This window comes from Peromyscus eremicus, unplaced genomic scaffold, assembly GCF_949786415.1.
Source record: "Peromyscus eremicus unplaced genomic scaffold, PerEre_H2_v1 PerEre#2#unplaced_71, whole genome shotgun sequence".
Taxonomy (NCBI): Eukaryota; Metazoa; Chordata; class Mammalia; order Rodentia; family Cricetidae; genus Peromyscus; species Peromyscus eremicus.
Genome location: NW_026734312.1, coordinates 941,725 through 968,553, shown reverse-complemented (window position 1 = coordinate 968,553; position 26,829 = coordinate 941,725). Strand labels below are relative to the sequence as shown.

The window sequence follows — 26,829 nt, the reverse complement described above, 5'->3', positions numbered from 1 at the left end:
GAACCCAGGTAGATGTCCCTGAACCTTCACCGAGTGTTGTGGAACAGACTCCTCTAGAGTGCCAGGATGTAGATTCCGAGGTGTAGGCCTAAGGATAACACAGCTCTTCTTGTTTATTGCCAGAGACCATGCAGTGACAATGTTCTCAGACACATGGCTCAAGAAATACTGCTCTAGCATGACAGGCTCCATCTTGTGTATTACCTGGGTGCAAAGTTGTATTAAGTCTATGTATATAAAATGAGGTGGTCTTTTTAAAATTATTTTTTTATTCATTTTACATGCCAACAACAGATTCCACTTTCTTCCCTCCTCCCACTTCCCACTCACCTTCCTCCCTGACCCTTCATCCCCTCCTCCAACAGGGTAATTTCTCTCATGGTAGGACAGTTAAGCCTGATACATTCTGTTGAGGCAGGAGCAAGCCCCTCCCCACTTTATCAAGCAAGAGCAAGGTGTCTGACCATAGGTAATGGGATCCAGAAAGACAGCTCATGCACCAGGAATAGATCCTGACCACACTGCCAGGGGCCTCTCAGACACAACCAGCTCCACAACTGTCGACCATATGCAGAAGGTCACAACTGTCAGTCTAAATTTCCTGATTTTTTTTGAGCTTGGTAAAGTTGTTTCTGTAGATATCCCATCATGATCTTTACCACCCTTACTCATGTAAACCCTCTAAAAAAGACAAGAAGGAATACCGCTTGGAATTTTAAGGTTTTCTCCATCAAACCTATGACAGCATTGTACAACACGGAGAGGAAAATAAAATAATATCAATTAAAATCAGGAAAAGGACAGGGGTATGTGATTGTTCATGTCTTTAATCCAAACTCTTTGGGAGCACAGGCAGGGAATCTCTGTCCTCTTGTAGCCATCCTAGAATATGTATCTAGTCAGCCAGAGATGCATATTGTAACCCTGCCTAGAAAGAAATAAACAGAAATTGGACAAGAAAAAAATGAGGTAGTTGATGAGAAACTCATCATGAACAGTCTGTATATCTCCACTGTGCTATTATATATGACTTTAATATGCTACTCCTTTTATTTAAATGATGTCTGTATACTTTAGGAAAAAGTCCTGTTCTTTCTCATTAGAGCACAGTACATATAGTACTAATATCAACATCTGATACTTGTTAAGGGCAGAAAATAATTCAAGGCCCAACTACTCTGTGACACTTATTTCTTAGGTGTACATACAATGACTGCTGCCAAAGATGAGTGTTGACTGTCCAGCACAATTGAGATTTTGTGATATCACTGAATGACAGGTGACATGGTTGATCCCCACCAGGACTCTGCCCTTACTAACTTCCTCCTCTAGGTCAGAAAATCTCCAACATGAGCTGGAAAAATCCACAGCTCAGGATGAGAGCCTCCTGCCCACAGAGCTGCTGCAGCAGGAGCACTAAGTGTCATAAGCAAGTGAGCCATCATGACATCCCATCCCCAGCAACATGGCATTTGTGGGGTGGAGTTCTTCCTTGATTCTGGTTTCCTATGTGTGAATAGGCCCTGAATTTATCTAGCTACTGACCCAGCAAGGCTGTTTTTAGATCTGATTGCCTTTTCTTCTCTCACAGCACCCTTTATTGGAACTGAGGTGGCTGAAGGAATCCATAGTCAACTAGAAACCCTGACACTCTCCACTCTATGATCAAGGCCTCCTCAGAACAAGACATGTACTACTATTTGTGAAATCACCAATGAGGCAAATATTAACTGCCCTGAAGGTCATCCATCCATAATATGATCCATGTGTCTGTTGACTCACTAGTTATGGAATAAAGAAACCATCAAGATTGAGATAGTTTGATTTGAGATTCAAAAAAATAAACACCGAGAATTATGCAGAAAAAGCTGACATCTACCAGCAAGTGTTTCCAGTGAGGGCCACAACAACATGGAAAGAGAATATGTTTCCGCTCATAGTTACTCTGAAAGTTTATTGCTATAAACTTTTGGTAGCTGACTGAGTCCTCAGCCCTTCATATGTGGAGGGAGATATGTCAACAGAGACTGTGTTGATGTCATGCTGCTATCCAGACAGACCACACAAAAGAAGCATCATATTCTCGCTCCAGTCCAGTGCTGGAACTACTCAATTTCATGCACATGTGATGGTGAATTGAATTGTTCTGAGAGATTATTTAGGAAGGATGTCACCATGAGCTGTTATGTCTTTTGGTAACAGATGCTCCCCGTGTCATTTTTTGCTCTTGAATGGGCACACAGACACATGTTGGCAGAAAGAATCATATAGTGGCCAACATGGTATAAGATCAACTTCGGCAAGGACTTAACCTAGAAGCCCCAAAGTGGCATGACTACACTTGTCTTGAAGAGGGTATTTCAATTCAGGGTTGTCTTCCAACTTGTGTCCAAAGCCAGTCACAGAGTGTAGGACATCTGCATGAAGAGAAAGCTTCTCATGTAAATAGTTTTGATTTGTTTTGTGGTTTACATGAATTTAGGTTTTGTTGTTTTGTTTTGTTTTGCTGTTTTTTTCTTTTTTGGTTCTTTGTTCTTTCTTTGATTTTATATTTTGCTAAAGCTTTACACTGGATATACTAAGCACCCCTTTAAGGCACTATTCAGTCAAATTTCTGTAATTTCACAAATAAAAAATAATTTCCAACTCTTCATTCTTTCCTTTAAAGTTTTTATTGAATTTACTTACCAACCACAGATCCAACTCTCATTGCTCCTCCCTTTCCTGCCTACCAAATTCCCCCCACCCCTCCTGCCCTCCTCCAACAGGGTAAGTTCTCCCATAGGGGACAGCTAAACCTGGGACATTCTCTTCATTCTGAAAGTAGCTTTGTAGTCAGGTGTGGTGTCACACTCCTGTAACATTAGAACTCAACAGACAGAGGTGGATCTCTGCAAGTCCCGGGAAGCTTAGGCTACATTGTGAGTTCTCAGCTACACAGGGTTACAAATGAAGATGGTATCTTGGGTGTGAATCACATGGCCTACTCCATGTATATCCACTTCATGATGGAAAAAGATCCATGTTAAACACCTGACTTCACATGCCTAGCTACTTCAAAAAACAGAGAATAGATACACACATGTTCATGACGTGATCATTCATATCAGATTTTTAGAAATACACCTATGTTTTCTAATGCATCTCAGGAAGTGAGAACATTTGTTACAGGAGTATAGAAGAAATGAGGAAACCTATAGCTGTCTGCCTTTCTTCTCCTGAAATACAGCACCAGTGACAGTGGCAATGCAGGAGTAGTAACCTTCTAAGACATATTGAGATGTGGTCTTTTAATGTGCTGTTGCCTTGACTATTTATTTTGCATGGAAATCTGTGAGATTCATTTACTTGTATTTATGAATATGGGTATTTTGCCTGCTTTCTATGCACCACAAACAATAAGTTTGCACTGAAGCCAGAAAGGGCAATGGATTCCACATGGAACTGGAGTCACAGAAGATTGTTAGCTGATTTCTGGGTCCTCTGGGAGAGCTACACACCCTCTTAAAGGATGAGTGATCTCTCCAGCCCCTGCACTTGACTTTTGTCCTTCTAGCCTCTCTAGTGTATTAGTTGGACTGGATTACACCTAACCGAAGAGAGACATTTCTGGAGAATTGTAGGGACAGGACAATGAGGTAGGCATGGGAGATTACTTGGGATGCCAGACATTCAAAGAGAGTGCTCCCGGGTTCAGGATCATCGCTCAGCATCTCTTAAGTCAGAGTTGGAGCAGTTATGTCACCTCTCATTTAGACAACAATGCAGAGTAGGCCCATCAGATGAAATGCAGACTTTTAAGACCCGCCTGGGGATGGAGATGGGGTAAGATATACCTGTGATGCACCAGCTAAGCAGTGTTAAGTGGAAACTTCACATTTGTCTAGGTGCATGGTATTATAGCAAAAGCCACATGCCTCTGGCCGAGAGTGTATCTCTGCAAGGCTTGAAAGGGAGAGGGATGTTTGATGCTACTCTTTCACCACAGCAGAAGTCACAGTGTGTTGAGGAAAGGTTTCTTTCAGATGGGGGCTTTCTTCTTCTGCAGTTCTCCTGGACTAGATCTGACCTGAGACTCACAGTAAGTCAGAGAGTTAATATGTGAAGCAATTATCCTTGTAAATTCAAGTCTCTTTATCTCAAACCATAGCTTTTAAGATCTCTAAAGCCAGAGAAGCAGGTGGTTCATTTCAGTTCCTCCCTTTCATTGGTCCCTTTCTCATTCTTCACTGACTCTGACATAATACCTGTAGACACACTGGAACCAGCTGAGACTTCATTCATCCTACATTACCAATCACTGAACTGCAGCATGTGTTTCCCTGTCCATCTTTCCATTATTGGGAAAGAGCCTATGTTCAGTCACGCCTTACTTCTTTGTGATTCCTCAGCATAGCTTTGGTTATTTTGATAAATGCTACAGATAGATTAACATGGTTTCTTCTCCTTGAATTTGTGGAGGGAGATAACAGTTTACTATCAACCTTTCTCAGACTAAACTGTGTAGAGTGTGTAATGTGGATTGGGGTGCGTCTTCTATCTCAGATAAGCATGCCTAGTCTTCAAAGCATTCTGTCAGCTACTCACATGGTCATTCTTATGAGGGCTAAATTGACCGTTAAAGCTCATCTTGATGTCTGCCCTGTAGTAGCTGTAGCAGATGAATGGAGTTACAAGCCACGAATACAACTTGGAGACAAAATACTTGCCTAGCACATGCAATATGTTAGGTTCAAAATTAGTACACTATTTATGACAGGGATGGAAAATTCACACTGTTACATCTTATGAAGTGAAATACATCAAACTGTTAGTTATTGTAGAAGCTTTAAAATTCTCCCGCCTCTGATTCTTACTCTTCGTTAACTGTGCCAAACTTTCATTTTGAGGATAAATATTTCCAAAGTAGGATAGATATACACAGAGACCATATACAGAGATATGTAGCTTATTAAAATCTGTGGCTTTGATGATGGACTGGAAAATGACTAAGCAGGTAAAGGTAATGCAGACAAGCCTGGAGACATGCATTTATATCCCTGGGACCCACCTTATTGATAGAAAGAATAAAAAAAATCTGACATAAATTGTTCTCTGAGTTGCATGTAGTTGGGGGTGCCAGGTCTTGACCCACTGAAACTAAGACAACTGTCTTCCCACTTCTCATTTATGCTAGAATATCTCCATCTGATGCACTCATATCAATATATTACTATGTGTTCCATTTGAGTGATTTTGGACTTTTTCTTATTTTAGTTTGGCAACAAGGAACCATAGAAATAAATAAGCCAATATTAAATCTTTATGAGAAAAACAGATTAAGGGAATGTGGTCATCTTGAATTTGTAGATTTGCTAAGACCTTTGTTACTCCCCAAATGCCCCAACACATCTTCTATAGATGCCTGACTAACAATTATTTATTGTCTCTTTCTTATTCTCTCCAAGAGCCCATATGTTGTGGTGAATGTCAAGACTGTCTCTATGGCTTTCCCATGCCTCATTTGCGCTGATGAACTCTTATAATGAGGATGACATGTTCTGTATGATTCAAATTTGGTCCAGGTCACCACCTCTGCCTTCTGTTGTCATCCACATTCCTCTTAGCTGTGAGCAGTCTATACTCTATCCAGAGTCAAGGAATCCACAGAATTAGCACTCCTGAGTATGACCCTGGGATGAACATGGTGAGAGCAGAGAACTCATGGCTGTACCTTGTCTATTGATCCACAACCATGCTCTGGCACTTGTGTGCAAACACACACACACACACACACACACACACACACACACACACACACATATATATATATATATATATATATATATATATATATATATATATATATATATATACAGATGTATTAAAGTTTTGAGGACAGAATTCCATACCTGGCAACTCTCAACCTAGTCTTGTCAAGTGACACAGACATTTATGGGGAAATGATGAAGAAAAATCATGTTTCCCTTGAGATTTTTAAACAAATGTTGGATGAAAGAAGATGAAGCTGCCAGAATGATGCTAGGGAGTGGACCTTAAAGGCTTTGGATGTTCTGGAAGGTTTGTTTCACATACAGCAAGGATGAAGACTTGGATCTGTGCATGTCAATAAGCGCGCACACACACACACACACACACACACACACACACACACACACACTGATCTCTGATGTTTTCTAAATGGATAGAGATCCTCAGTGAGAAACCATTGACAATGTTGTGACAGTAGAGAGGAGACAATGTCTTTTCCCCTTCCTTCCCTACTGTCTCTGTCACATTCCACTACCATTTAGCACTACTGCATTCTATTTATATTATTGTTAGCTGTTAACAATCTCTTTTTCTTCTCTTAATATTTTCATTCAGCTGACAATTATGGAGGTTATGAGTGTCAGCAGGCACAAAGGGTAACACTGAAGGGAACATTCAATAAAGATGAGCTACCAGGCATGGTGATGTGGTGACATGCCACTAATCTCAGCACCAGGCAAGTAGTAACAGAACAATCAGGAGTCTGAGGCAACCTTGGGATACAAGAGACCCTCCCTAAGACAATAATATAAATAAAAATGAAGAACAGCCTGTCTTCACAGTGGAGAGAGAGCTGACAGAGCAATATGTGGAAACATGGCCTGACTTGGCCCTGTGTGCTGTCCGGTTCTGTCTCCCATAACATATAGCAGTTGGGGAGCTGAAGCCTCTTATTTGATAGACCAACCTGGAGATCCTGCAGCAGCTAGAACCCTCCCTAGCCACCCAGCAGAGCCAAGGCCTTGGAGACAATTGCTGGGCCTTTGGACATGAAAGCCTTAGGTATAAGTCAGGGATGCTCTCCAAGCTTACATGCAGTCATAAGCATCTTGGATACTTCCTAGAGGGGATTCACATGGCCCTGGCTCACTGGAGTCTTACTGATAAAGTGAACAGTGTTCAGAGAAGGCTTATTATATTATTGGCCTGGCCAAAGTGTCTAGGCCAAAGCTCAGGAATCTGCATGTCACCAAGACCATCATTGGCAGTAGTTATCAACCTTCTGAATGCTGTGACAGTCTTGGATAGACATCATTCCAGGGAGAGAGAAGCTGCCTGCATGAATAAAGGAAGCTTAGACAGCAGGTTCAGTTCACAATCCTTGAAATCAGAGAAATCAAATGACATGGGATGACAGCACAGTTTTCCCAAGCAATGGCTATTAGGTTGTTGTTGGAAAGCTCCCAGGGTCACTCATGTCTGTGTGTGTGCCTGCTCTGAGACCCTTTGCTTCTCCTCATAGGGATAACCTGTAACAGTCAGAATTTCCCACAAACATTATGAGCTTGTTTTTCTTTCTGATCAGTAGAGAGGAGTGCCAGGAACAAGACTTGTTGTGTAGAGACCTCTGGAGAAGCTCACCTATAGAAACCAACATTGACCCTGAAACCAGAGCCAGTGAAAGAAACACACCCTTGCGTAAAACCCAAGGCAGTGAAAGAATCACTTTAGTCCTGAAACCAGAACCAAGGAAACACAGCCTGACCCTGAAACCACAGCCAAAGAAACACACTTTGTCCCTGGAACCAAAGCCAGTCAAAGAAATACACCCTGGCCCTGAAATTAGAGCCAAAAGTCTAAAAAGGGTCAGTTAAAGAAACACACTTTGGCCCTGAAACCAGAGCCAACTCTGTCCTTGACCAACTAAAGCAACCAATCCCTGAGTAGGAAAACCAACCAATCCCTGAGCAGAAATATCTTCTCCCTAAAAAAAACTCCATCCCTAAGCACCTATGTCTGTTCATTTATCAGCTGTTCTTCTCCAACCTTGCAGAGGCAGCTCTTCTCTTGGATTCCTCCTTCAAAAATAAATCTCTTTCTTAAAAGATTTTTAGGTGAAGATCTTCTGATTGCTGGGAAGCTCCTTTGGGAGCAGAGCAGCGCAGAAGAAGAAGCAGATACTTCTGCTGGGAAGCTCCCTTGGTAGTGGGCAGAATTAACAACTTTGTGTCAGAGCCCGAGCATATTGCTACATTTCTGGGAGGGGTTCTTCTTTGGCAGAGCAAACCAGAAGTAACACCTTGGGCCAGAGATGAAAACAAAAGGATATCTCTGCTGGGACATTTCCATAGCGGTGTAGAAGTAACCAATCGTCTTATTAAATAAGAAACACAAAGCCAATACAGAGATAAAAGCCAAGAGGTCAGAGCAATAGCTAAGAGCTAAAAAACTTACCCTTCACTGTCGCGGTGGTCCTACCTCTCTGAAAGAGACCCACTTCCTGTGTCTGTCTTTTTTTATAAAGTTTCTGTTCTGCCTCCTCGTTGGTTGTAAACCCAAGCACATGACCTCCTAGTCACTGCCTGGCTGTACAGACCTCTAAATCTTCTATGGTTGGTATTGAGATTAAAGGCATGTGTCTCCAATGCTGGCTGTATCCTTGAACACACAGAGATCTATCTAGCTTTGCCTACCAAGTGCTGGGATTAAAAGCGTGCACTACAACCAAACAGCTTCTGCGATGGCTTGCTATTAGTTCTGACCCCCAGGCAACTTTATTTATTAACATACAAATAAAATCACATTTCAGTACAAATAAAATATCACAATATAGGGGAGCAGAGCAGCAGAAGAAAAGGATACCTCTGCTGGGAGGTCTCTTGAGGGGGAAGGGGCAGAGCAGAACTCATCTGTAATGATTCTCTCTCAGAGGGAAGTAACATTGCTACATCCTGTCTGGAGACCATCTCCCACTGCATCCCAGCTTCAATTATACCTTGACTTTCCAACAAGTCATTATACTTTCTCCTCACAGCTGTAGGTATACAGGATTCCTCCCTTCAAGCTGTAAATATAGCCTTACTACAAGTCAGGATACCATTCGCTCCAGAGCTGTAACAATTGCTGGTGTGGCCTGACTTCCTGAAAGTCAGGATACCACTCCCTCCAGAGCTAAAACACTTGCAGGTATGGCCTGACTACCCTACAAGTTAGGATACCTTTCCCTCCAGAGTTGTAACAATTGCACCACCTTCAATAGTAAGCATATTACCTGCCTGGAGGCCAGGTTACTTGAAGAAATAAAAAGGAAAGTAACCAGATCTCTGGAATGCTCAAAGTAAGAGGAAGTGTGTTATATGGCAGCTGAACATAGCTTAGAGGGGACCAGGGAGTGGGGAAGTACCAGGTGGCTCCCAAAAAATCCAGGCATCTTTCTCCTACAGGATTTGTGTTCAGAATTATCATTCTATTTTATGCATAAGACAACTGAGCCATCCAGGGATGCCTAGTGACTTATGATGAGGATGAGCTCTATCTCACATTGGGGACAGGGATATTGTGGTGGTTTAAATAAGAATGGTCCCCATAGGCTCCCATATCTGAATGCTTAGTCATCAGGGAGTGGCATCATTTGAGAAGGATTAGGATGTGTGGCATTTTTCGAGGAAGTGTGTCACTGGGGGTTGGGCTTTGAGGTTTCAGAAGCCAGGGGTAGTCCAGTTCTCTCTTGGCAGATCAGGACATAGCTCTTAGTTACTGCTGCATTAGCATTGGTGCCACCATGACGGTAATGGAATAAATCTCTGAATCTGTAAGCAAGCCCACAATTAAATCCTTTCTTTTATCAGAGTTGCCTTAGCAGAATATTCTAGTCATATTTCTGTGCTTGGGTCTGTAGGGAAGAGGAGTGCAGCTTCTATCTTGCACACTAGTGGTGGCAGACCTGAGTCCAGCATAATTATTGGTGCTATGGCAAGCTCCCACCTGCCACCACTTTCAGGGGCATCAGAGAGAGTTTGTAAACCTCCCTCTGGCTGCTTTATAAAACTGCAGAAGTAGTTCCCTCTTCAGTGACAAGTTACTTTTGTGGAGGTGCCAGGGGATTGGGAAAATAAAGATTATAGCTGGGGTCATTAGGACCACTTCTAGTACCTGGATGCTCTGCTGGAGAAGACACAGTCTTGCCTGATGCCCATTCTCTACATGAAAGGCATCATGGGCCTCAAGAGTCCTCAGAGGGCACAAGTGAGGAGCAGTCCCAGCAGCCCCTGCAGCCTTCCTGCCCTCCATCTCATTTCAGCTCACTGAGGGTTGAACCCAGTTCAACTGAGGGTTGATCTGGTTGAATCCAGTGCTCCATCTGTGTCTATCTGATGACACTTTCTCTCCTATCCTTCTGCTATGATCATGGAGAGGCTCCTGGAAAGGGCACCTTGGCTACAGGTCAGTTTGGTGTGAGATAGTTAGCAGGGATGTGAGGACTGTAAGGTGTGACATTAGCAATTACTTCCCCAGACAGTCTCTTGTATCTTGGAGAGCTCTGGCATCATCTCTGATATTACCAGTGTTGTGGAGATACCAACGACCCTTGGGGCATTTGTCCAGTGCCTATGTGTTTCAACCAAAGACATGTTGAAAAGACTGAGCTGGCTACTAGAGAGAGAGAATGGAAAGCACAGAGATACCAGAGAGACACCAAAAGAAGGTGGGCTTTGGTCTCAGTGTAAAACAGCAAGAAATCAATGTTCCAGGGGAAGGCACTGTGATTCCTCGACAGGGGGTTGGGAGCTTCCTGGAGGACTTGGACTTGATATGGACCTCCCAGGAAGAGGGCTCAGCAGCTTCTCTGGGAAGCAATAGGCCTATCCTTCTTTGGGTTCCTAAAGAGTAGACCCAGAGTCAAGGATTTCTGATGTTTAGTTTGGCACAGCCAGGAGCTGACAGACTGCTCTGCTGGAGGTCTTCTGCTTTCCCTCTGAGTGAAGAAGGAATCAGGGGAGCTATTTTAGTATCATCACTGCTCTTCATCCCCACTACATTCCTTTGGGAATTGTTGCACTAAAAAAAGGGAGAGGGAACTGCCCTGGCAAAGCCTGAGGTTCTCATACTTTATATCACAACCACTAGCAGGGCAGGAGTCACCAAGCATTGCTGTCTGTCAGTGAGTCCTCAGGTGTCTGAGATCCCAGCTGCATGGGTGGCACCCAGATCTCCAGTGTAACCTGAGAGCTATTAGAGGCAGTGTATTAGGACAGAGACAGTCCCTTTCCTGACAGCACAGGGTGAGAAAGTGGTGGTGAATCTGATGACTAAGTTTTGTCCTGCATGACATTTCCATCAATATGAAGGTCTGCAGCATCCAGGAAGTGACTTGGGAACCCCCCACCATTCCATAAGTGCTTGTGGATAGTACCAGTTTTCCTCTGGCTCTGACAAAAGAGGACTGAAGTCTCTGAAGCCAAGGTGCATTCTGTGCAACTGTGAATCAGCCAAAGGAGATTGTCTTGTGCAGGGAGGCAGAAGAAACCAGCTTACCTCTGAGGGGTGGGTGATTTGATAGCCACGGAGTAGGGTGAGACTGGGCTTTCAGATCCTGCTAGGGCAGAGTCTCATCTGCCAGTCACTTCCTGAATGTGTATGCTTCTGTGTGCCAGGATTGCCTGAGATGAAGCAGTGTGTAGGGCAGGTCCTGTCCCTTGGCTTCGGGAATCGGGTATTCCTGAGATAGCTAACCTTGGCTAGCACGGCTTGTCAGTGTAATACACCATCTAAAAGGACACAGTACACCTCATGTCACTCATTTGTTCTGGGGTCCAACAAGTACACTTCCTAACCTCATTTCCTAGAAACTTTTATTTCTCATCTAATTGATTAGAGATCTTAGGAAGGGAAGAGCCATTCCCTGGGCTGTTTTTGAAAAGTGAGTCTTGAACTCTCTACAGATAAGTAATGAAAAGGTTCTAATGAGGCAGAGACAGGCCTCTGGTTTTGTAAGGAGGAGGTGCAGAATGGCATCCCCTGTGTCCATGGGAATGCTCCTGGAAAGGGCAACTATTGGTTAATTAGAGCTCAGTAGCAGGTAGGTGAGTGCTGTTGGCAGTGACCCTAACAGTACCTTCAATGAACATTCTATTCTACCCTGGAGAGCCCCCTGAGCATCCTCTTGATGTCACCACTGTTGAAGCAACACCAACTGCCATTTAGGGCATTTGTACGGTGCCTCTGGGATTCACAAAGACATGTTGGTGAGACTGAGAAAGCTACTTAGAAAGAGAATGGACAGCCTAGAGAAGAGAGAGAGGCAGAAGGAAGCTGGTCATCTGTCTTACGGTAAAGCATCAAGAAATAAATGTTCCAGCGGAAGGTACAGTGAGTTTTGTGTAGGGAATGTGGAGCTTCCAGGAGGAGGAAGGCCTTGAGCTGGGCCTTCATTAATGGGGCTCAGCAGCTGGGAGACTTTGGGAAACAATGGGTCTATCCTGCTTCTCTAGGTTCCTAAATAGCAGACACAGAGAAGGATTCTGGGGTTAGTTTGGCAGAGATCTAGAAATTATCAACTCTGTAGCTACTGTGCTAGGGGAGCTCCTTAATTTCATTCAGAGTGGAAACAGGGCAGCAAGAGGCACAGGATGATAGATGAGGAATCTCTGTCAGGATAGAGTGTTACTGAACTTCACTGAACCTCAGCAGATTCCTTTATGTTCCATGGATATCTAATTATAATAACAGGTATATTAACTCCCTTGGGCATTCACCAAGGTTCCAGTCATTCAATTCCTCTTGGTACTAGACACAGATGGTCAAGGCTTGGTGGTGCTAAGCACTATGGACCCCAGGACTTTCCTGCACCACATCAGATATGGGGTGAAGTTGTACTCTGAACCGGTATGGCTTCCAGGGCCCATGGGACTGCAGTGGGTGTTGAGGCACATATCTAGCCATTGTGGTGCGGGACCTAGATGTGGCTTATGTGTCCCAGCTTAAAGATAGCTGCCCTGTTCTTTCAGAGCTACTAAGGTTCCAAGCACTTCTTCTTCCCCAGGCCTCTACTTGGGACTTAGTGTAAGTATTACAGCTTTAGGGGGAATGGCTTCCCCAACAGAAGTGTTACAGCTCTGCCCCAGCAGGCAAGGTTTCCCCAGTGCAAATGTAACAGCTCTGCTCTGGTAGGGGGAGGTTTCCCAATGCAAGTGTTAACAGCTGTACTCTGAAAGGTATCCTGGAAATCAGGAGACAAGAAATTCCACAAAGTCACATCACACAACATAACTCACACAAGATACTTATTGAGATAAAAACCCCAAGAGGGTGGCTCCTCTGCTTTGGTGAAAAGCCACAGGGAACTGAGCAGAAGGCAGTCTATACAAGGGGTTTCTTGGGGGTGTGCAGCTTTCCAGTTTGGCCTGGGATTGATGAGACTTTTGTGAACTGATTTGGGGGCAAGCTCAGAGATTGATAGGATTCTTTTTCCTGGCCCAGGTCATGGGCTTGGAATCAAGTCAGTGTCAAAATGTTCTTTCCTTGGCCCTGGTCTCAGGGCCTTCATGGTCAAGTTTTGTTTTTGGCCCTTTTACCCTAAACTTAGCATTACCTCTCTTGGCCCTATGATATTCAATTATGTAAATACAGTTTTTTAATCTACCTCCATGAAGGCCTGGAAGGCATCATTTCTACTCTCCCCTCACTAAGCAGGATCTGGACATGAGCAAGGTAGAGAAACTGACCATTCAGCACTTGTCAAGAGGAAGAGAACACATTGGGATTCAGGAAGAAAGGAGAAGACCACATGTCACCCAAAACGTTGACAATGAGAACCACTCACTTGGCACTGGCACTGGGCTCTAGTCCTTGAAGGCTGCTTCCTCCCTGTGATCTCACATGACCCTTGCAAAGCAAATGAGCCACAAGCCACTGACATCATCAATGAAAGCTTTGTGTTGTTCCCAAAGTACCTCCCTGCATAGCAGCCCTCTGATCATAATGACATGTAGGTGTGTGATATGTGACTGACCCAGCTCTCTCAATGTACTGCAGCTTCTAGCAGAGCAAGAAGGTTTGCTTGACAATTATCCAGATTCTTGAAAGAGGCTAACTCTCCAGAAAGACTTGGGAGTGATCACAGAAATCAACACTTGGATGGTATGTAGGTGGGAGTCTGGATGGATGGGTGGATGGTATATGGGTGTCTCTGTGTTTATGGTTGGAAGGTGGGCACCTGCTCCCGCTGCCTCAGCTTACCTGCTGCTGCTCAGCACAAGGGTCACAGATCATCTCATGGGCCTCCTTCAAGAGCCTCTTCAGCTCCTCACAGGACTCTTGCAGTTCAATCTGCTCCTTCCACAGCAGTTCGTTCTTCAGTCTCAACTCATGTACACTCTCCTTCAGCTGAGTCCAATCTCGGAGGACCTGGCTGTGGAGGTAACTGAACAAGCGCCAAAAATGGTGAGCCCCAGCCAGCCTCCTTTGCCCAAGTACCACCAGTGCTGAAAAGTCCCAGACTCCCAGACAGCCCAAGAATGGAGCTCTCAGTAGCCAAGCCAGCATCACTTAGATGCAGGCCAAATCCAGAGAGTAACCAAATTCCAGAAAGATTCAAAGTACTTCTGAAAACCCTGATGTCAAAAGGGATCCTGTCCCCCTGAGAACAGGGTGGAGCCCACTCCTGTATTTAACTGTCCATGATACTGGTAAAGCATCAGCAGGTAGAGGGAAAACACTCTCAAAAGGAGGGAAAAAACCCCAACCAGAATCAGTTCTCTCTATGGCTACCATGGAAACCAGCTCTGTGAAGCCCTGGTCAGAGCCCCAGAGGTACTAGGATACCTGACAATCTCTTCATGGTACAAAACATTTTTCTATCAAGGGTCTCCTGCGGATGGCAGGACATTGCTTGGAGGGGCTCAGTGTCTTTTCACACTTAGCAAAACTGAGTCCAAGAGGCACAAGGCCAAGGACCACATGACAGACTGCTTGCTAAGAGGCAGACAGGCAAGAACCAAAGCCCTCACTTGGGGTGAAAGAGAAAGATGGCAGAATCAGTGCCTCCCAAGATAAATCAGGCACATAGCTGTAGGATACATTCTCCTCAATCAGCTGTTTGACCTTGTTCACACCATCACTGATCTTCATGGGCAATTTCTGCAAGTCCAACATCACCTGCTTATGCTCCTTTTTCAGCATCTCAAAAGAATTCAGCCTGTTGTAGGGCATGGCCCCTGGAGAAAAGGACCCCATGAACACAGGCCACAAGAATCATATAGAATCAGGCTATGTTCTGGACTCCTCAGCCCCATGGATGCCACAGCCTGACACACACTGGGACCTCCTGGTGCTAAATAAACTTCCTATCATGTCCTCAGGCCAGAAGAAGAAGGTTGTCCAAGGGAGTTATCCAGGATGCATGAGCACCCTCAGTGGACTTGGAGCTATAGATTATCTCTCTAAGAATATCCCGGGAGTCTGTGCCACATATCTGGTGCCATGGAAAACCTATGGTGACATTTTTCCTGTCTTTACCACAGGGATTCCCATGCCTGGGTACTCCTCCTTATACACAGAGGACCAGAGCATACATTGAGTATTTCCAGGGAGGAGTCTCAACTTCAGGAAGGCTTTATAAACTCCACAGGGCCAGTTGTTGGTGGCGCACGCCTTTAATCCCAGCACTCGGGAGGCAGAGGCAGGAGGATCTCTGTGAGTTCGAGGCCAGCCTGGGCTACAGAGTGAGTTCCAGGACAGGCTCCAAAGCTACACAGAGAAACCCTGTCCTCGAAAAACCAAAAAAAAAAAAAAAAACCTCCACAGGGGATTCCAATATTCCATAAAAGTGAGAACAGTGGCCAAGCTTCTCAAAGTGGAGCTCCCTGGTGTCATCACTGGCTGGTGTCATCACTGGCATCCCCTGGAAAATGTGAAAATGACAAATCCTCAGGCCCTGCCACAGACCCTAGACCTCCAGTACACACACGCACCCTCATGCCTTTTAAAACACACACACACACACATACAAACAAACACACACACACATGCACACACACACACACACACACACACACATGCACACACACACCACATATACTCAGAATGCACAAGAAATGAAGGGAGTTTGCACTGTCTCAGAGTATAAGAAGAAGCTGAGAAAAGCCTCAGGCTATTACTTCCCCCACACAAACACACCACATACAGCCAGGATGCCCATGAAATGCTGAGAGGTGGAACTGCCTCAGAGTATAAGGAGGAGGACAAGGGAGAAGCAGTGAAAAGCATCATCCTTATAGCCACAAATTGAGATGGATGAATGGGACCAGGCCCCTCCAGCTGCTGCCAGGAGCCTTCAGCACACTATCATCTGCTGGTCAAGTACAAAGACACCACAAACTCACAGAACCTAGCATCTACCACAAGCCAACACCTGCCAAGGCCTCTTGAAATGCATGTTGAGAACTCACACACTAATGTCCCAGACTGTGATTCAGGCCACATGGTCTGCTATTCATTTGGATGAATAAGAATAGCCTGTGTCCCCATCTCACAGTTACGCAGGTTCCAAATTCTGTGCAGTCAGGAATATTAGTTCAGGCACCAGGACACCCTGGAGTGTTCAGCCTCCTGTTCCTCAGGAAAGCTTAGCTACACACTGTGGGGTCAAGATGGTCAGCAGAGAAGTGCACATAGTGACTACCTGTTCTGCAAATCCTTGTCTGTATAACTGGCCAGGATCCCATGCAGTTCAATTTGCTCCTATGTTATACTCTGTAGGTGAAGGGTGAGTTTCTCTAACTTTGTCATCTGCTGCTCCTGCTCAGTGGAGGTGGATGTTTGGGTTGGTGACTTCCCAGTAGTCCCTGAAGGAAAATAAAGGAAAGTGAACATGTACACTTGAATGGCAAAGGGCCAGGAGAATCCATGATAGTCCCAAGAGGAAGCCCCGGGAAGAAGAAATGCTAGGGACCCACTGAGGGCCCCAAAGAGTAGGGCAGCTATCCTCAAATTGGTACCAATGAGCAATGTATCTGTCCTCAACCACCATGGCTAGGCATGTGCCTCCCTCTCTAATGCAGTCCCCTGGCCCTGGAAGGCATAAGATAGCCCAGCCATGTAGATTTGGAGGACAGTGTCACCTCACACCTGATGTGGTACAAGCAAGTCTTATTGTCCCTAGAGCTTAGCAGTACTAAGTCCTCATCACATGTATCCAGGACCAAAGTATCTGAATGTCTGAGACTTTGGTGGATGGTCATGGGAGTTTCCCTCCCTTCTTATTGGCATCAGATTCCCATGGAAACTGATGGAATCCACTAGGATGAAGTGCAGCAACACCCTACCCAAAGAAGGACACCTAATTAGTTACCACTTTGCTCCTGCTGGCCTTCCTTTCCACTCAATATGAGATTAAGCATCTCACAGAAAAGCCACTTCAGGTTTGAAAATTCATGGCTCTGAAAACAAACCATCAGACATTGTTGACTCTGGGTCTGCTCTTAGGGAACCCAGAGAAGCAGGATAAGTCCATTGCTTCCCAAAAATTCACAGATGCTGAGCCCTACTATGGAAGGCCCAGCTCAAGCTTCACTTTTTCCAGAAAGCTCCCCACCTAGGACTCACTGTGCCCTCCCCAGAACCATTTATTTCTCCATGTTTTACAGTGAGATGGAAGCCAGCTTCCTTCCACCTCTCTCTGGTCTCCCCATATTCTCCATTCTCTGTCCCAAGCAACCTTCTCAGTCTTGCCAACATGTCTATAGGCAGTGAAAGAATACCCCACAGTCACCTGGTGTTCCCACAACACTGGTGATATCATGAGAATGCCAAGGACTCCCCAGAATATAATAGCTAGTCATGAGAAGGAACTATTGAGTTCACCAGCAGTAGCCCTCACCTACCTACAAACTACATCTTCTGCAATTCACTGGAAGCCATACTGCCCTTCCCAGGAGCCTTCCCAAAAACACAAGGGAAGACCTTCATCACCTCCTCATTACAAAACCAGGGATCTCTTTTTGCTTCATTATAATATATTCACTACATCATGGACAGGAAGTTGAAGACTCACTTCCAAACACATCCCAGGAAATGGCTCATCCAACTTGTGAAACCTTTAGTCAATAACACAAGAAAAAAAGGTTTCTTGGTAACTAAGTAAGGATAGTGAGGAGGGAATTTCAGTCCCCTGAAAGCAACAAACACATTGTGGAGGATGTGCAAGGCTGTTCGTGTGGTGGGAGATTGGGGGTGTCTTGTCAGAACAAAAATAAGTCCCATAGTTGATGAATATTACCTCTGAACTTCAGCAGAATTCATTCCAGCCGTTGTAGATACCAAAAGTGTGTTAACTAGTGACAAGTCAGGCTGGAGATATTAAGAACCAGAGTTCTCCAGGGGAGCCCTCAGACACAAGAGCAAACATTCCCATGAAGAATGATGGGCCATTCCTGCATTAAAGTTTTAAGAAAGATGAATGGCTATTGAGAGGCTACACAGAGAACTGCAAGGCATTTACAGAAAATCAAAATTTGTGATAATCATGAGGAGAGTATGTAGTGTGTCTCTGTTGTGGTTCTTCACCTAGAACTACACAAAAGCCAAATTCCTTGAACTTGAGCCTACTGTGACAATGCACATGCTCTTAGGAAAGGTGAAACAGCCAGCTTAAATTACAACCTCCATCTGAGCATTAGAAGGGCAGGCAAAGTGCTTAAAATGAGAGATAATAGGGGTCCTTTGCCCTAGACCTTCCCCAGAGCCACACTTCACACTTTTGAATTTACTGATAGTCCTAAAATGAAGAGCTAGTACCATGTTCAGCCTGGATTGACAATTCACCAGAAATCTAGACTGTGGCTTCAGAAGTATACTTGGTGGACCCCAGAAGAAATGAGTGATGTGGGGTAAACTATGTCCATTCAGATGTTATATCATACTGACAACCATGTTAGACAAGGTTAGGTAATCACCATTTCTAGAAGTCAATGGACACCACCTGCCCTACACATTACCTCATCTCAGTCAATCCTGACACACTAAAGGATTATCAGGAAGTGACAGACAGATGAGACTTTGCCCTAGCTGGTTCTGAAAGACTAGACTTGAGTCTCTCCCTCTGTGGATGTCAGTTCTCACATCTTTCTATAGGGAGATGGGTGTCTCAGAAGTTACCTGGCTTCCCCTGTATCCCTGCACAGGGTGACCTAAAATACACAAGCTTCAGAGCCCTCAGCCTTGTCCTTTCCTGGACATAATCCTGGAGATAATTGCTACTCTCACAGCACTCAAGTAGTATAGGGATGCCCAAATCACTTGCATGATGCTTCAGAGTCTCATGTTAATGGAGAAGCCATGCAGCTGCGGAACATAATCAACATTTCACAAAGGCATCTTCACTGGCAGCTCAGGACACCTACATCCTGTAGGAAGGGGACAGTCTCAGTCCGGGTCCACTGAATCTAACCGTTCTCAGGCTGAACTGAAGACCTGGGTGCCACCCACAGCTGGGAAGTCAGTAATCTTAGGGGGTCAGTGAAAGACAGCAGCACTTGGTGCCTCAGCCCTCCTAGTGTCTACGATGTAAAGTAAGACAAGCTCAGGCTTTGCCAGGGCACTCTCCTTTCCCTGTTATTGCTGGCACACAATCTAAGGACTCCAGTGGGGGTGAAGTGCAGTGATGGTACTGAAATCTAAACATTCCTCTGTGTCTCCTTCCCCACTCAGAGTGAGACAGAGGGTCCCCAGCACAAAGACTACAGTCTTGTCACTTCCTGACTATGTCATATTAACCATCATGAACCCTTGATCTGGGTCTGCTTTTTAGGAACCCATAGAAGTAGGATAGGTCTATTGCTTTTCAGAAGCTCCAGGTTCCTGATTGACCCGGGCAGGCTCAAGCCCATCACACCCAGAAAGCTCCGCAGACTCTTCCCTGAACTCACTGTATCTTCCCCAGGACCATTGATTTCTCCATTCTTTCCAGTGAGACCTAGGGTCAGCTTCCTTCTGCCTTTCTCTGGTATCTCCACAAAATCCATTCTCTTTCTCAAGTAGATGCCTAAGTGTTTACACAGTGTCTATAGGCAAACTGTATAGGCATTGAACGAACATCCTAAAGGCACATGGTGTTGCTACAACACTATTGACATCACAGGGGATTCCAAGACCTCTGCTCTCCAGGATACAATAGAATTCCCAAAGAAGATACTCCTGATGTCACAAGGAACAGCCTTTGCCTCCTTGCTAATAAATTCTCCCTAAACTGACGAGAAGCTGAGATTTCTTTCCAGGAGTTTCTCCTGTGACACAGGTGAAGCCATTCAGTACTTCCTCCTTCTAAAGCTGGGAATTTTTCTCTGCTTCCTTAGAATCTTTTCACTACTTTACCCATGGAGAGTTGAACACTCACTTTATAAGCACTGCCCAAGAATGGACCTTCCTCTCCTTAACAAGCATACTCAATAATATGAGAAATAAAGTATGCCAAGGAATTAGATCAGGATGATGTGGAGGAGGAGGGTTGAGTTCTCTGAAGTGAGCAAGCACCTGAGGAATGCTAAGGTTAAGGGAAGATGGCCATTGAGAGTTTGTAAGTGAGCTGAGACTGTTATGAGACCCAAACTCTTCTACAATGTCCTCTCTATGTGCCTGATGTATTATCAGGCCTCTAGAGTAACAGGTTATAAAAATGAATCTTTATATTAAAAAGCTTCATTCTTCCATATACTTTTATAGGCTTCCAGCAAAAGGAGTGGTTCAGATTACATCTGGATTAAAGATCTGAATTAAAGGTGTGACTTCTTTCCTCAAAGTTCCACAATAAAATAGTTCTCCCTACATTAAATTAAGTAGAAATAGACCACAGGTGTTCCCTCTATTTTGGGGTTATATTATTCCCAGATGCCATCATGTTGACATCTAAAAATAGACATCAAAGTCTTAATCCTATCTACTAATATTCTTGAGCAAATGGTTCTATCACAGATTGAAAGGAAGGAGTGGCAATAATCAACAGGTACATGGGAATCAGCTGTAGATCTCATGGTCATGATGACTCTCAGTGGCTGTGTTATGGCCATGCATGGCTAAAATAGGATGAAATACCAGTCTGTGGTTTCTTGAGTAAGAGGGGAGCAGGTGGAATCCCAATACTTTAAGAATCTGGTCTTTCTCTATAATTGAAGATTTGAAATTCAAATAATTATGTTTCGTTTGATAGTAACTGTGGTTTTTTTTAAGTGCCCATAGATAAAAAATGGTGCTCTTTAAAGAAAAAGAAGAAAGGACTAAAATAACAGCAGATTGGATCTGTCATAAACAGGAGGGTGTCTCAGACCATGTGAATTTTGACTTGAACTCCTCCAGATCATGTATTGCTTACTCCATACATTCTGTGATGGGAAAACCTCCTTCCTAAAACAAGAAGGACTGGGATGACTATTGTGTGGTCTTCATTGTCATCAATAGCTAGATGCCTCCTATTGCTTTCAAAGCAAAAAGGGTCCCTTTAGATTTGAAATTTCTCTAGAGTCATACAAGTGGGATTTCAGGCAACAGCACCAGGATGTAAATCCTACTCCAGAGTTGACACCACCATGATGAGCATGGGCACTGTAGTGTGTTTCACCAAGAGTACTGGCATTGGACAGTGTTCCTGTTGCTGCTTCAGAAACTTGCAACATGTATAATTCTGAAAATGGAATAGAGCCATCCACCAAATCCAGCAGAATTGACTCCTCCATTTCTTTAGAAAATAATCTCTGGCATGCAGATGAGTAACTCAGGCTTGTATTGGGACCTAGCCTCTGTAATAAGGGGCAGGACCTCTGATGGGAACTTTTCCACCACAACACTTCAAGGAAGGTTAAAGCTGCTGGCAGTCAACAGCTACTCCGAATGTCCCCACTACATTGTCAAGAACCATGGCTAGGCATGTGTCTCCCTCCCTAATGCAGTCCCCTGACTCTGGAAGGCATAAGCTAGCCCAGCCATATAGAATTCGAGGACAGTGTGAGCTCATATGTGATGTGATCCAGGTAAGTCCTGTTGTCCCTAGAACTTAGCAGCACCAAGTCCTGATCACACTTCCCCAGGATCAAAGCTTCTGAATGTCTGAGGTTGTGGTAGATGGCCAGGAGAGTTTCCCTCCCTTCTTATTGGCATCAGATTCCCATGGAAACTATAGGAATCCACTAGGATGAAGTGGAGCAACCCCTACCCAGAGAGGGACAGATCATTAGTCCATCTGTTCCTCCTGGCCATCTTTGCCAGTCTGAATGAAATCAAGGAGTTCCCAGAAAGGCTGCTGCAGCCTGAATACTTCATGGCTCTCCTAAACTCACCATGAGAGACTCTTGAATCTATGTCTGTTCTTAAGAAGCCCGGAGAAGCAGAATAGCCCCATTGTTTACCAGAAGCTCCCAGATGCTGAGCCCCATACAGGAAGGTCAATTAAACTTCACCTCCTCCATGAAGCTCACTGTGCCTTCTTCAAAACCATTTATTTCTCCAGGCTCTTCACTAAGACCAAAGGCAAGCTTCCTTCTGCTTCTCTCTGGTCTCTCCATGTTCTCTATTCTCTCTACTAAGCAACCAGTTCAATCTTGCCAACATGTCTATGGACACTGAACGAATACCCCACAGACATGTGGTGTTGCCACAACACTGGTAAAATCACCGAGAATATCAAGGGCTTGACAGGATAAGATACAATTTCTAGAGGAAGAACTACTAGGGTCAACTCCACATCCCTCACCTATCTACTAACTAGCTCTAATGCAGTGCACAAAAAGCCATGTTGACCTTCTCAGGAGCCTTTCCAGAAACATAAGAACTTCAGTACCTCCTCTTTACAAGCCAGGATCTCTCTCTGCTTCATTAGAATATTTTTACTACTTTATGTATGGGAATTTGAAGTCTCTATTCCAAACACATCTGGTGAAATGACTCATCACTTCTTCAGATCTCTAGTTTATAACATGAGATATAAAGGTTGCTAGGGTATTAGGTCAGGATGGAGGGGAGGAAAGATCAGTCTTCAGATGTAAACAAGCACATTGTGGAAAATCCCCAAGGCTGTTACAGTATGTGGGTGTGGTGGGAGATTGTGGGTGTCCTGTCAGAACAAAGATAAGTCTCACAATCAATGAGGAAAATTACCCCGAATCATCAGCAGAATACATTCTAGCCCTCATAAAATACCAAAAGGTGATCAACTAGTGACATGTCTGCCTGGGGATACTAAGAACCAGAATTCTCCAGGGGAGCCCTCTGACAAAGAGCAAACACTCCCACAAGTGTAAGGTTCCATTCCTGCACTGGGGTTTGAGGAAAGGTGAATGGCTAGTGAGAGGCTACACACAGACATGCAAAGGCATTCATAAAAAATCAAATGTGTCATAGTCATGGGGATAATATGTAGTGTGTCACTGCAGTGGTGCTACCCCTAGAGCTACACAAAAGCCAAATTCTTTGATTGGAGCCTCCTGTGACAATGTGCATGCCCTTAGGAAAGGTGACACAGCCAGCTTAAATTACAACATCCATCGGAGCATCAGAGAGGCTAGCAAAGGGCACAAGAGGACAGATTATTAGGGGTCCTTTACCATAGACCTTTCCCAGAGCCACACTTCACACTTTGGAATTTACTGACAGTCCTGAAATGAAGAACTAGCACCATGTTTGGTCTGGATTGAAAATTCACCAGAAGTCTAGACTGTGGCTTCAGAAGCATACTTTGGTGGACCTCAGAAAAAATGAGTGATGTGAGGCAAACTATGTCTTTTCAGATGTTCTATCACACTGACAAGTCATGCTAGACAAGGTGAGCTATCTCAGTAATACCCAATTCTAGACGTCAAGGGACAGTGCCTGCTCTACACACTACCTCATTTTGGTTAATCCTGACACACTGAAGGATGCTCAGAAAGTGACTGACAGATGAGTCTTTGCCCAGGCAGGTTCTGAAAGCTCAGACTTGAGTCTCCCCTCTGTGGATGTCAGTTTCCCATCTCTCTATAGGGAGGTGGATGTCTTAGAAGTCAGTTGGTCTCCTCTGTCTCCCTGCACAAGAGGACCCAGTGGACAGCCTCTTAAGGCTTACTCACAGCTGCAGAGCCCTCGGCCATGTGTTTTCAGATGCATGGAAATAATTGCCACTGTTATAATCACTTGGGTAGTGTAGGGATGCCGAAGTCTCTTGCTCTAGGCTTCAGAGTCTCATGTTAATGGAAAAGCCATGCAGGGACAAAACATAGTCATCAGATTCACAAAGCCATCCTCACTGACACTCCAGGACACCCAGAGCTGCCAGGAAGGGGACAGTCTCAGTCCAGGTCCACTGAATCTAACAGCTCTCAGGCTGAACTGGAGACCTGTGTGCCATCAATGGCTGGTAATTCAGAAATCTCAGGGGTCACTGGAAGACAGCAGCACTTGGGGGCTCCTGCCCTGCTATTGGCTATGATGTCAAGAGTAAGAACCTCAGGGTTTTCCAGGGTACTATCCTTTCCCTGTTATCACTGGCACATAAGTAAAGGACTCCTGTGGCTGTAAAACACAGTTATGGTACAGAAACCTCATTAATTCCTCTGTGCCTCCATCCCAGAAGTTCCCAGTTCTTGAGCCCTCGATCTGGAAAGCTGAAGCCACCACATCCAGAAAGCTCCCCAGCCCCTTCCCAAAACTCACTGCCTCTTCCCCAGGACCATTTTTTCCATGTTTTCCTGGGAGACCTAGGAGCAGCTTCCTTGTGCCTCACTCTGGTCTCCCCATGCTGTTCATTCCCTCTGCCAAACAGAACTCTGAGTCTGGACAGCATGTCTAGAGGCCAAGCTTGTGGTCACTGAACTAAGGTCCTCAAGGCAGTCAGTGTTGCTACAACACTAGTGACATCACTGGGGATTCCAAGAGCTGTCCAGGATACAATAGAATGCCCAGCAAAGGGTCTACTGAGGTCATGGGGCAAAGCCTTTGCCTCCTTACTAATTAGTTCTCCATGAACTGAGCAGAAGCTGTGGTTTCCTTTCCAGGAGTCTCTCCTGTGACACCAGGGAAGTCATTCAGCACCCCTCCTTCCAAAGCTAGAGATTTCTCTCTGCTTCTTAAGAATTTTTTTCAGTAATTCATCCATGGGGAGTTGAACACTCACTTTATAAACACTGCCTATGATTGGCTCTTACCCTCCTCACATCCATACCCAGTAATATGAAAAGGCATGCCAAGGAATTCGGTCATAATCATTGAGGAGGAGGGTTGAGTTCTCTGAAATAAGCAAGCACCTGGGGAAGGCTACAGTTAAGTGAAGGTTAAGCTTAAAGGAAGTTTAGGATTTTTACTCCATCAAACTGGCTTGCAAGCATGCTTTTTTGGCATTTTCTTGTTGCTAACTGATGGAGGATGGCTCAGCCCTCTGTGGGTGTGCAGGTGATCCTGGGCCTCAGAGGAAAGCTACCTAAACAGAGCAGTAAACAGCATTCTCTGTGGTTTTCTAGCCCCTGCCTTGGGATGTTGCCTTGGCTTCCCTTGATGATGGACTGTAACCTGTGAGGTGAATATACCCTTCACTTTCCAGATTAGCTTTTTGAACTTTTATCACAAAAATAGAAAGCTAACTAGAACACTTGCCATGTTCTCAGGGCACACTTTCATATCTATCCTTCTCCTTCCAGCTTGTGGCCTCTTTTTTCAACAATTATAAACTTTCTGGACACTGTAGTCTGTTGCAATATCTACTCTATCAATCACACCCACTGCTTACATATCTCCATTAAAGTGTTTTTTATCTCATATGTCATCTTTCTCTCCAATATGGCATGCTTCCCTACTTTACTCTTTTACAATTATCTCTAGATGTTTCTGCCTGTTCCACTTAAAAAATTGTCATTTGCCCAATAAAAAACATTTATGGTTACATTATGAAGTTCCACAGAAATGGGTGATATATTGTATTCACATTTTCTAATTCAATATCTACTGCATTAGTATTATTAATTTAGCAAAATTGACCTTTTACATTACCTACTTATCCACAAAACTTTAAAAACTTCAATTCATTTAAGTCTTTAGCGTCTTTCAGAACATCAGCTTTGAAGGTCTTGCATGTATTTAGGATTGCTCTTGGGTACTTCATAGCACTTTTTATTAATGCTTTTGAAGTGTGCTTATATAAAACGTCTTGTCATACACTTTTAATCCTTTTGTGAGTGGAACTGTTTCCCTGATTTCTTTGTCAATATGTTTGTGATTGGTATACAGGAAGGTCACTGACTTTTGTATGTTAATTTTACAATCTTTCATTTTTATGAATCTATTTGTCAGGCTTAAGGGAGTTCTGATAAATATTTAGTTTTATGTGTTTATAATCATATCATCTGCAAATAAGGACATTTTGACTTCTCCTTTTCCCATTGTATCCCCTTTATCTCCTTCAGTTGTCTTATTGCTCTTGCTAAGAGTTAAAGTTCTATATTGAATAGGAGTGGAAGGAGTGAACATTCTTTTCTTCTTCCTCCTTTTTGGAATTGCTCTGAGTTTTTCTCTATTTAGCAAGGTGTTGTTGTGGGCTTGTTGTACAATGACTTTATTATGTTGAATTATATCACCTTTATCCCTAGATTCTCCAGGACTTTTATCATTGATGAAAGTTGAATTTTAACAAAGGCCTTTTTTTCATATACAAAGATGGTCATGCTCTTTTTGTACTTTATTCATTTTATGTGGTGGAACAAATATGTTGATTTGTGTATATTGAATTATCCTTGCATGTTTGAGGTGAAGACAAATTGACCATGGTGGATGAATTTTTTAATGTGATCCTGAACTTGATATACAAGTATTTTATTGAGAATTTGTATGTATATGTTCATCAGGGTAATAGGCCTATAATTCTATCTATCTATCCATCTACTCTCTCTCTATCTCTATCTATCTATCTATCTATCTATCTATCTATCTATCTATCTATCTATCTACCTACCTACCTATCTGTCTTCCTTTCTCAATACCAGGGTATGTCTGGCTTAAAAAAAAGAATTTGAATGAGTTCCTTCTTTTTCTATTTCATGGACTATTTTGTGGAGTTTTAGTTTTGCTTTA

At 44.0% G+C, this 26,829-nt stretch overlaps 1 long non-coding RNA gene across 1 annotated transcript; it reads right to left on the bottom strand.

The window, feature by feature from the left end:
• Nucleotides 1-14,495: 14,495 nt before the first annotated feature.
• Nucleotides 14,496-24,591, bottom strand: LOC131901302 (uncharacterized). Its single transcript, XR_009376469.1, has 3 exons — nt 24,424-24,591; nt 16,433-16,595; nt 14,496-14,966 (listed from the first exon to the last, which is right to left on the bottom strand). It is a non-coding gene; the product is annotated as an uncharacterized LOC131901302 (long non-coding RNA).
• Nucleotides 24,592-26,829: the final 2,238 nt, after the last annotated feature.